Genomic DNA, 15,050 nt, shown 5'->3' on the forward strand with positions numbered 1-15,050 from the left:
TTCTCAACACTGATCTAACTACAATTTATTATGAAAACATCAGTAATTTATATGCTTCAAAGTAGCATATTCAAGAACATATTTCACCTTGCTTTATACTTATTTCTTCCCTTAGAACTCATTGAGGAAGTCACAAACGTGAGCTCTCCAAAACATTCAAAATGTTAATATTAGATAAAACTGATGTTCTACCAACATTTTTTGGAAAAATAAAATGTTGCACTGGTAACCCATGGTGTGTCTATAACAAAGCTTTAGGAATGGCTGGTGCTTAGCAAAACATTGAAATCGGGGATAGATTATGACTCCTCCAATTCACATTTTCAGATACTTTATAGCTCTGCTTGGGGAAGTCCCATCCCTACTGCCTTGTTGTTGTCCATGTGCCTGTGCTTCCAGGGCTCTGTGCCCTTAACATGGGCAGGATCCAATACTCTCAAGATAGACCTTACTCTCTCCTCCTCTACCCACCAGCTATTATCTCTTCACCAACCCATTCCTCAAACCCTGTGACTGTTGGAGCTAGTGGGAACAATGGAAAGTACACATTTAATCTGGAAGAAAATTATGTATGTCAAAGTCAAAGCTAGCTAAGTACATTAGACCTCTTAGTATATTTTTTTGGCCCACTTAAAATATGAAATCTTTTCAATAAGTGCCTGAAGGTATGATGTTTATCATGAAAAATTTTAACATAAGCACAAACCAGCAGAATGCTATGGAGCAGATATTTTTAGGCACATTTTTGGTGTCACTTAAATCATATCAGTGAAGTAATTTATCTGTATCCACATAAACTATACCTTCCCATGATGTCAATATTGAGCAGTGGAAGAGTGAACATGAAAAGTATTAACTAGATAATTCATACAACAAAGTAAAGATTGGATTTGGAACATAAATTTCAACCTACCTTTTTCATGCATTTTTTTGGTAAATTAATAGTAATGCTATACCAACTACTACTGTAAAAACGCAAACAAAATATGTACTGGTGTAGTTGGAATCTAAACTATATATGACTAGAATTGGAGTGAGGAAGGAAATGGGGTGGGAGTATCTGCTATTCACACTCGATTATCTAAAAGCATGAATCCATACTTTGATTCTCAGAAAGTGAAATATTAAAAATATCTTTCTAGTCCATGTCAGGTTATATTCTCTCTTTTAGACTGTGATTTTCCCCTATCAATTTATATCATCCCTCCTGAAATTTTAATAAGAATTTTGGCTGCAAAGAAGCTCAAGAGTAGTTGGTCAACACTTCTGAAAATCTCCACTTGTATACTTCAAGGCAGTTGTGAAATCACTCCTTATATCTCCTTTATAATCACACATTTCAAATAATGTTACTACTTCTTTGAAATTACAGTTTTCTAATCACACAATCTTACTTCTGTCTTTTGGGCCATCTACAAATTCTCCAGATTTCAGTTGTGCAAAAGCTGACACACTGTTTGAGTTTTAAACTAATCAGTGTAAAATGTAGATGAAGTTTTATCTTAATAATTTTTCTTCAGAATAGCAGCTTTTTATAGCACATTTCAGTATTATGTGTCGAAACCTCTAAAATAATGCTACTGAGCTGAATTATGTTCAATTCATGTCCCCTGTGATCTCTAGGTACTTTCCTGACACAATCATGCCTAACTAGTCATTCCCTGTCTTGTATGTATCATGTTTCTCCTTACTGTAGTTCCTGCTTTATACCTGACCTCAGGATTTTCATTATTTCTGACTACTCTTCCAACTTGTCAAGGTCAATTTGAATTATAATCTTCTTCTCTAAAGGGCTAGACAACCCACTCATTTATTCTTCTAGGTCACCGATAAAATATAGAAAACTGTACTCAATTCATATGAAATACTCCTTACTACTTCTATATAGTAGGTATTAATAGTACAATGTTAATTAGAAACATATCTGTGCAGTAGCTGATTAGGTGAAGAATGCCAAGCTTATAACTCTAATCTTACACCAACTCATTGGCTTTTCTATACTTCATAATCACAGACCCTACTTCTGACCTTCCCCACAAGTGACACAAAGATATGCAGGTTCAACATTTGAAAGATAAATTGAATGTCAAAGAACATTAAATATTATATTATTACTTAAAGGATATAGCCTATTATAAGAAGTTGATGCACCTACCAGTATCAAGATACTGACTAAACATGAAGGCAAAAGGTAGACAACCAATGTCAGCAATTAGGCTAATAGGCCACCCAATCCTACGTAGGAGAACTACAATTATCAACATGGGTTGAATCATTAAAAGGAAGAAACAATGCAATAATTTATTCATTTCTTCAGCCTTATGATTCTCACCATACATAGTGATCTTTATAAAGCTATGTTAAATTTTTGTCTTGAACCCTTTAAGAAGTTGATGAAATAAATTTATGAACCAAGTGTTTTTGAAAACATAAGTAGTATGTATTACAAGAAGCAGCTTTTTCTCCTTGTAATAATTCTAGATAAAACTTTATACAAAGATTATTCATACATATGTTGAGTTGCCATTTCTCTTGACATATAAGACGTGCTTGTAGAAGAATAAACGTTTCTTCCAGATCAATGCAGCCTGTGGATCTCTTTTATTTTCTCTTAATCGTCATTCGCATAAACTTATGCTTATCTCATGTATTTACATATATTTATCTATCATCTATATATCTATCTATAAAACACACCACAGGTCAATATATATATATATATATATATATATATATATATATATCAGGTTAAACCTTTTCCTTTAACTCCTCTCCAACCACAACTCCTATTATTCATTATTTTTTTTGTTGTTGTTCTTTTTTTAAAAAATTTTTATTGGAGCATAGTTGATTTACAATGTTGTGTTAGTTTTTGCTGTACAGCAAAGTGAATCAGTTATACATATATATTTATATCCACTCTTTTTTTAGATTCTTTTCCCATATAGGTCATTACAGAGTATTGAATAGAGTTCCCTGCCTACTATTCATTATCTCCCACTCCATCCACAATGGCTTCCTTGTAATTCTTTAAATACTCAGTCATACCTGTACCTTAGGACATTTACACTTGTTTTTCACTTGATCTGGGACTCTGTTACTCCAGATTTGGACATGCTTACACCCCTTTACTCAGTATTTCACTCCAATGTCATGTGAAGAGAGACATTTTTCCTAATTACCCAACTTAAAACTCCAGATTCCCTACCACTGCCCAATAAGAACTCCCTATCCCTATTACTTATTTTATTTTCTCTTTAACAACATTAATATTTGAAATAATAAATATTTTTCATAATTATTTGACTCTCTTCACTAGACCAAACTGTTGCTTTTCTCAGTTTTGTTTACTTTTAGATTTCTAACGTTTAGAGTGGTACTTGGCATGTAACAGCATTGCAATAAATATTGACTACAAAGCAGGTATTAGGATTATGTATCAGTATAGGAAGAATGCAAAATGGTTAAAATGAATGCTCTTAAATCAAACAGCATAAGACTAGAAGCCCAGCTTCATCACTTTCTAATTGTATACCTTGGAGCAGGTCATTAATTCCACTGTGCTTTGGTTTCTTTGCCTTTAAATTGAATAATAACAACTGCAACTTGTATTACTTTTCTCTATTAGCTGTAACTAATCACCACACATTGGATGGCTTAAAACAAATCTTAATTCTCTCACGGTGTAGGTGCTCAAAGTCCCAAACCTGCAGGGCTATGCTCCCTCTTCAGGCTCTGGGGGAGAATTTGTTCCATGCCTCTCTCCTAACTTTTGGTCCTTGCCATCAATCCTGAGCATTCCTTGGCTTATAGACGTATCACTTTAATCCTTGCCTCCACTGTCAGATGCCCTCCTCCCCTGTATTTCTCTGTGCTTCCAATCTTTCTTCCTTTATAAGGCCATTAGCCATTGGATTTAGGGCCTGCTCACCTTAATTCAGTATGACCTCATTTTAACTCAACTGTATCAGCAGAGACATTTCCAAATAAGGTCATATCTAGGTCATTGCAATAAAAATGATAATGATGAGAAAAATAATGTTAAAATCGTTATCTCATACTATATACTCTATGTTATATACTATGCTATAATTTGCATAAGTCCTTTGAACCTCACAACTCAATTGGTTAGCACTATTACTTTCTCTTGATTACTGACTGAAAATGGAGACACAGAGAGGTTAAATAAATGGCCTGAGGTCACACAGTTAATTAGTGGTAGAGCCAGGATTAGAGTACAGAATGTCTGGTGCTTGAGGTTCGGTTCTTATTCACGATCTTACACCCCATCTCACTGATATAATCCCCCTTCATTTTCTACATTTCTCTCTAAACTGTCAGAGCCAAGCGCCTGCTCTCTTGTTTACCACTGTGAAACACAGGGTCTAGTACACTTCCTGCATCAAATAGGTGCTTTAATTTGTTTACTAAATGACTGGCTGTGCTATTAATATGGTAGCAGTTTACATATGTTATGTTTATAACTAAATATTGAACAGAAACTTTGATCCTGATTTCTCTCTAAATTAGAAAAGCATAAGCCTGAAAACAGTGGTCCTTGTCTGAATGTTATGTGGTTGTATCACCAATTGATCAACTCTGAAAACCATTTAAGTCATTTTATAATCAATAATCCATTTAGTAACTGGTGTGAAAACATTTCTCAAATAATGATTTCAGAAGAATTACCATTATGAATGCAATATTCCTGTTTGATCATATCTCTTCTCCTAAGAGATTTCATATTCCTTCATTTTAGCATTCCTTTATAGTAGGAATAATTATTCTTCTAATCATTGGGTGATTTAAATTGCTCATATATTTTAGGACATTTTCAAATAAAAAATGCAGAATATCCACTCGTTATGTGCTGTAAACAAAAGTATCATTCATTTTGCCATGCTGTACCTTCTCTTATTTTACATCTAAAAGAGTAAATACATGCAGAATATCTTCAGATTGAAGCCCTCTCAAATTGTTAGAGCATTACCTCTAAATATGAAGTAAGGTGCTAATTAAGAATATTAGGCTGATAATCTACAATATTAGTATTACAAGTAGTAGAGTTAGGTATTATACACATATATGCATATAAGTGTATATACATATATACTCTGCATCCACAAAATAACATGCGAAAATGCTCAAGATTTAATAGAAGCCAATACAAACATATGGGAAGAGAAAAATATATATGTCAATATTTGCAGAATACGAGTATAAAAGTATAGAAAAACAGACAAATTGGACAAAATAAAGAGTTGAGAAACAAACCCTCATATATATGGAAACAAATATGACAGAGGTGGAAAGAACTCAGTGGAGAAAGGATAGATTCTTCAAAAACTGCCCTAGCAAAATTTGGCTATATGAGAAAATAGATCCACGGCCATGTATTACATATATGTGAAATAACTAAAAGTTGAAAAAAATCTAAACTGTTAAGGATGGACATAAAAAGCTAAAATTTAAAGCACAAGCAGTGACAGATTCATGAAACAGGATATGAAAACACAAACCATTAGAAATAAGTTTGATTTGTTTACATTAAAATAGAAAACTTCATACAAGAAAGTCTACCATATACAAAGTTACAAAACATGCTAAGGAGTGCACAGGAGAGTGTACAACACATGAAATAGGCAAAAGAATAGCACCTAGATACATAAGTGAGTCTTTACTTCATTTATCATTTTAAAACTTAAATATTAAGTGCCTGTTTTATGTCAAGAACTGTTGTAAGCTCTTGAGACATATTGATGAACACAAGAAAAAGAGATCTCAACCTTTTGAGAGTTTACATTTTAGCTAAGAGAGACTACAGACAATAAATGATATGTGGGGAGAAAAGCAAACTAGTAATGAGAATTGGTAGTATGGAGACTGGAAGATGAATTGCAATTTTAGGTCTAATGGTCAGGGCAAGCCTTTTCTGAGAACCTTCCAACTGAGTGAAGACTTAAATTTGAAGTTAGTTTTTCACATACCCACTGTTTAGGCAGACAGAAGAAATGTTGCAAAGCTCCAGTGCTGGAGATATGAGTGGTGTTTTAAAAGAATACACCTTCAAATTAATAAAGAAATTACAAACAACACAATTGCAAAGTGAGAAAAGGACATAAACAGGTAATTTAAATGTAGAAAAGCAGGTTATTTTATACACATATGAAATATGCTCAAACTCGCTGGTAATCAGAGTCATACAAATTAAAAATGAATAAATTATTATTCCACTAGTCATACACGTGATAAAATTTTTGAAGCCTGATAACGTCATATGTTGGTGATAATGGGCTTTCTTGTACACTGACTGTGGGAGTACATATTTTGGGAGAACAATGTGAAACCAAGTAGTGAAGATGAAGACATACATACTGATGAACAACTGTCTTATACATTCTGGTAGTTAAGTTGGATGTTATAATGCTTTGAAATTTTTGCCAATGTAGTAGACAAAAAATCATATCATTGCTTAATTTGTATATCCTTAATTATTAGTGAATCTGAGCAACTTTCACAGGCGGGTCTCCTATCCATTATCTTTTCCTTTGGTAAAAATCATATTGTCTTTTTCTAAGAAAATTGTAGATGCTTTTTATTTGTTGAGAAAAATTAATATATCTGCAGAGTATATTAAAAAGGTCAACCTCTTAACGTTAAAAAAAATTAACGTTAAGGAAATTTTTCCCTGTGTTTCTTCTATGAGTATTATGAGCTTCAGATCTTACTTTTAAGTCTTTAATCCACTGAGTTGATTTTTATGTATGGTGTAAGTTAAGGGTCAAATTTCATTCTTTTGCAGGTGGATATTCAGTTTTTCTGCCACCATTTATTGAAGAGATTATCCTTTCCCCATTTTGTATTTTTGGCACCCTTGTCAAAAATTAGTTAACTGGTGGCTTCCCTGGTGGCGCAGTGGTTCAGAGTCCGCCTGCCGATGCAGGGGACACGGGTTCGTGCCCAGGTCCGGGAAGATCCCACATGCCGTGGAGCAGCTGGGCCCGTGAGCCATGGCCGCTGAGCCTGCGCGTCCGGAGCCTGTGCTCCACAACGGGAGAGGCCACAACAGTGAGAGGCCCGTGTACCGCACAAAAAAAAAAAAAAAAAAAAAAAAAAAAAGATTAGTTAACTGTAAAGGTTTACTTCCTTACTCTCTGTTTTATTCCAATGTTCTATTTGTTTTCATATCATACTGTTTTGATTACTATAGCTTTGTAATAAATATATTTTTAAAACAAAAGTGTGATGCTTCCAAGTCTCTTCTTTCTCAAGATTGCTTTGAATATTCAGTTTTTTTGTGGTTCCAGACAAATTTTAGAATTGTTTTTTCTATTTCTGTGAAAAATGCCATTAAATTTTTGATAGAGATTGAATTGAATCTGTACCTTGCTTTGAATATATGGACACTTTAACAATATTAATTCTTCCAATTCATGAACATGGGATATCTTTCCAATTATTTGTGACTTTGATTTCCTTCATCAATGCTTAATAGTTTTCAGTGTATAGGTATTTCACCTCCTTGGTTAAATTCATTCCTAAGTATTTTATTCTTTTTTGATGCTATCACAAATGGGATTGTTTTCTTGATTTCCTTTTTGGATGGATTGTTGTTGGTGTAAAGAAATTCATCTTATTTTTTATGTTGACTTTGCATCCTGCAGCTTTAAGGAATTCTTTCATTAGTTCTAACATTTTTAGTGGTGTGTTTAGGGTGGTCTACATACAGGATCATGGCATCTGTAAACAGGCACAATTTTACTTCTTCCTTTCTGCTTTGGATTATTTTTATTTCTTTTTCTTGCTTGATTGCTCTTTCTAATCATTCTAGTACTATGTTGATTAAAAGTGGTGAGAGTGGGATTCTTACCTTGTACCAGATCTTAAAGGAAAAATTTTCTGTTCTTCCCCATTGATTATGATGTCAGCTGTGGGCTTTTCATAAGTTGCCTTTATTTTGTTGAGGACATTTCCTTTTATATCTATTTTGTTGAGAGGGTTTATCATTAATGGATGTTGTTTTGTCAACAACAAATGGATGCCTTTTCTGCATCTATTGAGATGATGCTGTGGATTTTATCTTTCATTCTGTTAATGTACTGTATCTCACTGATTGATTTGTGTATGTTAAACCCACCTTGGTATGTAATTTTTTTAATGTGTTGTTGAATTTTGTTTGTAAATATTTTATTGAGAATTTTTGCATCAATGTTCAACAAGGATTTGGCCTTAACTTTCCTTTCTTGCAGTATTTTTGTCTGGCTTTGGTATCAGGGTGATGCTGGTCTCACGAATTTGGATTAATCCCTCTACTTCTATTTTTTGAAAGAATTCAAGAACATTGGTATTAATTCTTCTTTGAATGGTAGAACTCAGCCTTGAAGCCATCTGGTCCTGGGCTTTTCTTCCTTGGGAGGTTTTGATAACTACTTTAATCTCCTTATTTATTATTGGTCAATTCAGATTTTCTATTTCTTCTTGATTCAGTCTTGGTAGGTTGTACATTTCTAGGAATTTATCAATTTCTTCTAGATTAGCCAATTTGCATATTATTGTTTATAATTGCTCCTTATGATCCTTTTTATTTCTGAGAAATGTGCTGTAATACCTCCTTTTCCATTTCTGACTGAGTCTCTTTTTTCTTTCTTAGTCTAGTTATGGATTTGTTGATTTTATTTATTTCCTCAAAAAACTAACTTAGCTTTGTTGATTTTTTTCAATTGTTTTTCTATTCTGTATTTATTTCTACTCTAATCTATATTATTTCCTTCCTTTTATTAACTTTGGCTTTAGTTTTTTCTTCTTTTTCCTTGAGGTGTAAAGTTAGATTGTTTATTGGAGATCTTTATTTTTAATGTAAACATTTATCACTATAAACTTGGTTCTCTGCCTTTGCTGCATTCCATAAGGATGGTAAGTTGTTCTTTCACTTTCATTTCTTGAGATATTTTAAAAATGTTCCTCTGATTTCCTCTTTGAGCCAGAGCTTTGTTCAAGAGTGTGTTAGGTAGTTTCCACATATTTGTGAATTTTCCTGTTTTCTTGTATTATTGATTTCTGGTTTCATTCCATTGTGGTCAGAAAAGATCCTTGGTATGATTCTGATCTTCTTAAATTTACTGAGACTTGTTTTGTGACCTAACATTTGTTCTATACTGGATTATGACCTGTGTGCATTTGAGAATAATGTGTATTCTTCTACTGTTGTGTGACTGTGTATTTCTTAAACAGCATATAGCAGAATTTTTTTGTTCTGTGGCATTTAAAATATGCTTTTCCCCCCATATCTTAATATACATGCTATAACAAATGTCCTTTTACTCTATATATTAAAATTAAATATTAACTACCCTCTCTTATGATTCTAGGACACTTTCAATTCTTTCTCTTTATGAAAATACTATATCAAAATATAAAAAATTAAAGAATATTGAAATACAGAAGGAAAAATGAAGTACTTACAATCTTATAAGACAGTGACAACTATTACCTTCTTTTCTATTCAATTTGTGATAATTTATTTTCAATGTTTTCCTATTTTATAAAATAACCTTCTATAACATGTGGCAATGTTTGGGTTTTATAAGTAAAATTTTATTGGTATCTTTATTAATATAGTCTTGCAAAATCCTTCAACACATATTTTTAGATATTCAGTATTTTGGTCAAGGTCTGATCATATCTAAGTTCTTATACATATTGCAAATTGTTCTCTTGAAATGTAGCCATTTATTCCCACTTCAAATATATGAAAGGGCTCGTTTAAAGACCTCATTTGCCAACACTGGATATTATATTTCATTCTTTTACCAGCTTATGGGTCATAAACCAGCATTTCATTGATTTAATCTGAATATATGCAAAAATTAAACTATTTTTGAATACACTTCATGAACATTTCAACTTTTCCTTTTTCAATTTCTTCTAGTTTTTTTTATCCAATTTATCTCCTTATTATCATAACTAAAATAGCCTTAACTGAAATAATCAGTGCATCTCATTTTATTTTCAATTTGATTTTATACTTACTTATTTCATTATTTCATTTCTGGTCTTATGCCAGATTGGACTAGGATCTCTCCACCTTGTTTTCTCCCATTAATAATAAAAGATATGCACACTCCCCTTGCATCCCTAGCTACTGATCCTTTCTCCTCCACCTTAACATCCTACTTTTATTATTCCAACATTCTCACAACACACAGACTTCACTGACCCTCTCCTTTTGTTGCCTCAACAGCAAGTCTAACCCTAGGTGAATGCAATTCTTTTGTTTCAGTATTTATTTTTGCTTGTATTAAGGGAAGTCGACCCTACTGAAGAAAGTCACACAACAAGGATGCATACACTGTAACCCTTTAAAGTCTCAATGATCAAACTCAGCTCATCCCTAGCAATTGTTATGATTTTCTGCATAATTCATATATTTACCATCAATCATAACCATTTCAAACCAGCTCCAATTCCCTCAAGCATCTGAACAACCCACTGCATTTCCCTTCATCTTGCCTTATACTTCTCAATGACAACAGTAGCCATCAGATCTATCAACATGCAAACTTACCCACATTGGCACCCATCCTGTTCTTTCCTACTGAAATAGAGGAACTCTCTCTTCCCCTACTGAGGACCAATCTCTCCTCTGGCTCTTACCCTTCAGCCACTTGCTCTCAAATAGATCCTTTCCATTAACTTTTAAACTAGCTTAAGCCTTTTTTCATTAGAAAAACTGCTCATCCCTCTTTTCTCATAGCTACTACCTGGTCTCTTTACCTCTTATTCAACCTGTCTTTATTTCCCTACTGTCCCTTGTGCTTTCATTTCCTCAAATCTATTAACTCCAAGGTCACCAATAACCTCCACATTGCTAAACACAGTGGACATTTATTTAATTCTTGTACTGAAATCTTCTTTTTACCTGCTCAGCACTTTTAGTTACTTCTGGCAAAAGAACCTCTATTTACGATAAAGATTTTGGCAAACAGATTTAGTTGGAGTTGATGTTATCTTCAAAAATCCTAATTATCAGCCAGCCTACAAAATCAGAATACTTCCTCAGTGTTGCGCAATGACTGGGCAAAGAACAAGCACATGATTCAAGCAAAGTTAATCATAGAAAGTATCTCTGCCCAGACCATCTGTGAGATTATTTCCCACATCACTTCTTAGGAAAATTATAAGAGCAACAATACCAAGAATATTAATAGCTTTTGCTTCTAAACTTGGCTGTTGAATAGCTTTACTCCTCTCTTTCAAAGAAGGAATTAAATAGGCAATCTACATATTCTTTACATTGATATAGCAAAGTTGTCACTGGGAAGAGAAGTGAGAGAAGGATCACAACCGTGGTTACCTTGGAAAACATGTCTGTGATGGAAGGGTGTTTGAACACACTGGTTGGTATATCTTATACAGCTCAATACTGGATCTGAAAGTAGAAGTAAGTTTGACCTTGATTTTCCACTTTCCACTTTCTTTTTTTTTTTTTTTTTTGGTGACATTGTTTTACAAACTTTATGTTAGCCATGACTTTATTAATTCACTTTTTCCCTATTGCATAAAGTTCCTCATTGCTTCTAGTAATATGGTTATCTCTCATCCTTTATTCCTGTTTCATTGAGACTCTTACTTTTTGTATATTTTTATATGTATTTGAATAGGAGCAGACCCCAGGCTCAGTTAACTATCTGCCATCTCAACCTATATTTCTCTATTATATGTATTCTTTTTCATCATTACTACTAATAATTACTATTATTATTATTATCCTGAATTGACTCCCAGACATGAGTCAAACATGGTGCTAAGCACTTTATATGCATTCTATATTTTATCCTTCTATCAATCCTTCAAGATAACAATTATTATATCCATTTTGCTATTGAAGAAACTGACTTTCAGCAACGTTACATGAATGATAATGATCAAGAGCTGGTTAGGGGTAAAAAGGGATTTGAAGTTAGAGTCTCTTCTCTAATGTTTTTGTAATTTTTACTATGTAATGCTAACTCCCTTTTAACCACTTTAGCATATGTCCTGGTATATGGATGCCACACTGTCTTTTTAGAACTTATAATTTTTGACAAATCACTTCATACTCTTATTTATAGACACCAGCATTAATAATAAACAAATCAATAGAGTTTAGTCCCTAGTACAAAAGAGTAATAAAGTACCTACATTTTGTTGACAAATTTAAAAATTAGTACTGTTTTAACTCATTTAAATAGTATTTGTTTTAAATTTTATTTATTATATTTATTTATTTGCTACTCACTTTCAATAACAGAAAATGCCACTTTATTAGTTTTAAATAATTACAATAATTATTTGTATATTAACGTTTTTTCTCTCACAGCTAAATTTCTTAATACTAATTAATTTTTTCATTTTTCTTGAGGTAGGTTTTACAATATAGCATATTTTAATTCCAGAAAAAGCACTTGGAACTTAGTCACATTTCCTGGGAGATAGATCCATGTTGCATTGGTAGTGAATTAATAGGATATTTGATTACAAAGTGACAAGTGACCTTCTGGAAACAGCAGTTAAAGTTAACTTGATATGGTTAATAAGCCAAACAGAAAAGGACAAATTGAGTATAAAGATCTCCTTTTTTAGTGATCAGATACATACAGGCATTGTTAGGAGTATTATTTGTTAATTCCTAGAACTAAAATTACTTACATATGAGAATTAATTAAATTCATTTAAATACGTTTTATATTTATGTTCCTTTTTATTTGCATAAGTTGCTTAATTAATTTTCACATAAATAAAAATACAATAATAGGCAATTGCTTTTCACACAATGTGATTATATTAGAATGAACCAGAGAGATTCTGTCTATAGAACCTGGAATTTAAATATTAGCTTGTATTCCTTCCATTAATTAAATCTGGGAATAAGTGGAGAATTAGTTGATAAATGACATACTTGAATACATACTTGAAAATGACACCTCGTTTAGGTCTCCATTCTTTGGAATACATACTTGAAAATGACACCTCGTTTAGGTCTCCATCCTCTTTGGATGGAGAAAAGAGGAAATAATAAGAAATAATTATTTCTAAGAAATAATTTGACAAGTCTGTCTATTTGCTTATTCTTTTAAAAGATTTCTGGTAGAAAAATTGCTGACTAAAAATAGAAAAAAAAAAAAGTGATATCTTGAGGACAAGCATCTTTCCCAGGTATGCAGAAGTCAATTACAGTAGCCTCACTTAACTTCAGAAGGGCAAAAAATAAAATATGAATCTGGTGGCAATTATGTTAGGCAATCATTAAAAGAAGCTCAAAATGTGGGTGGAGTTGAGAACAATAAGTAATACCATCCTTCCTGTTTTATAATTTAATCTTTTGGCATTTGAATTTGTAAAGATAATATTTAATTGCTTTTTTGTACTATGCAAAATGCAGCCATGATTACATGGTATCTTAGTAAAATAAAAGAGCAAAGGCATGGTTTCAATGGACAGTGTTAATTCAGGTAACCGCTTTTTTAAAAAGTCACAGGTCATAGAGCAAATTTTAAGTCAAAGAGAATGAAGCTAGATATTAGTACTTGAAAACTGAGATAAAACCTGAAGTACCTATATGGATTTGGCTATTATGTTTGTTAATTTGTATATATCAAGTTTAATCATGCCATTTAGGATAAGTGAAGTCTGGATAAAATTTAGTTTGTACTAGATAGATGCAATTATTCATAAACTTTTGCTGCCAGGAAGATGTTTAATGATGTGATACCGGAAGTACCAAGTCACTTCCCAATCGAGGGTCAACTTTCTTGGAAATGAGATGAGAAATTGCTTTCCCCAACAAAGGGAGCAGACAATGCACCCCTGTCTGTCACTGACATATAGGAGATAATGTTGATTCCAATTCAGGGCAAAGATTCCCTTAAGAGCCTTTCATTAGAGGAGAGATGCTATTTGCAAAAACAAAATGAAACAAAACAAAATAGGACAGAAAGATCTTCACAAAGCATAAATGAAGGAAGAGGAGCTTTATTAAATTAAGATGTTAAAAGTTTCACTTAAACTTAACTCTTAAATCCATTACAAATGTATTAGCAGCATCACTGATACTAAATAGCCACTAACACAGGGTTAAAACTGTGGAGCAAAGAACTTTGTCAAAGACTGACAGGAGAACAACAGCAAAACTTGGGCAGAGAAACAGGTCAACCAGACCACAAAGAGGAAAACTCAGCCACTGGAAAGTGATAGTATTTATGGTTCTTGTTACAACGAAAAAACAGAGGTATATACTTCTCACTGTAACATATTGGCTTATGCTTCTTTCCGTAAATCATATTTTTTTTCCTTGAAAATCTCAAGTTATTCATCCCAAGTATTAATACCTGTATTTCACTGGACAGGGGGAATGAAGATTAAAAAGTGAAAGGGAAACATCCAGGTGTTAGTGATTATGTGAAGGAACTGGCACTCACACTGCTACAGATAACATAACAAAGCCTAGAAAACATTTAAGTTTTTAGATCCTAGGACAGAACAATTTCTCTCCTGGAATTAAGCCTAAGAAACAATAAGACTAAGAACAAATACTCCTACACTAGGATATCCATTGCAATCTTCAATTATAAAAAATATGGGTATGAAGGTTAATTTTATGTCAACTTGACTATACAATGGGGTGCCCAGATATTTGGTTAAACATTATTTAGGGTGTGTCCATAGAGTGTTTCTGCATGAAGTTAATAAATTTAAATCAGTGGACTTGAGTAAAGCATATTGCTCTCCCTGTTGAGGGTGGGCTTCATCTAGTTAGTTGAAGATCTGCACAGAACACAAGGCTGAGTAAAGGAGAATTCACTCTCTCTGCCTATCTTTGAGCTGGGACATCAATGCTCCCCTGCCTTTGGACTCAGACTCAGACTCAGACAGGAATTACACCATCAGTTCTCCTGGGTCTCCTCCAACTTGCCTACTGCAGATCTTGGGGCTTAGCCTCTATAATTGTATGAGCCAATTCCTTATAAATAATCTCTTCATTTATTTTCCATGTTTATACATATATAGCCTAT

General features: G+C 33.0%; 1 long non-coding RNA gene across 3 annotated transcripts in view; it reads right to left on the reverse strand.

Annotated features, from left to right (window-relative positions):
* The window catches only part of LOC307195200, a 445,069-nt gene that overhangs the window by 24,283 nt on the left and 405,736 nt on the right, over positions 1-15,050 (reverse strand). For all 3 annotated transcript variants that reach the window (XR_013830749.1, XR_013830750.1, XR_013830751.1), the window contains one exon: positions 11,354-11,428. This is a non-coding gene — a long non-coding RNA (uncharacterized lncRNA). The remainder of the gene's footprint in view (positions 1-11,353; positions 11,429-15,050) is intronic.

This window comes from Stenella coeruleoalba (assembly GCF_951394435.1).
Source record: "Stenella coeruleoalba genome assembly, chromosome: 12".
NCBI classification, from domain to species: Eukaryota; Metazoa; Chordata; class Mammalia; order Artiodactyla; family Delphinidae; genus Stenella; species Stenella coeruleoalba.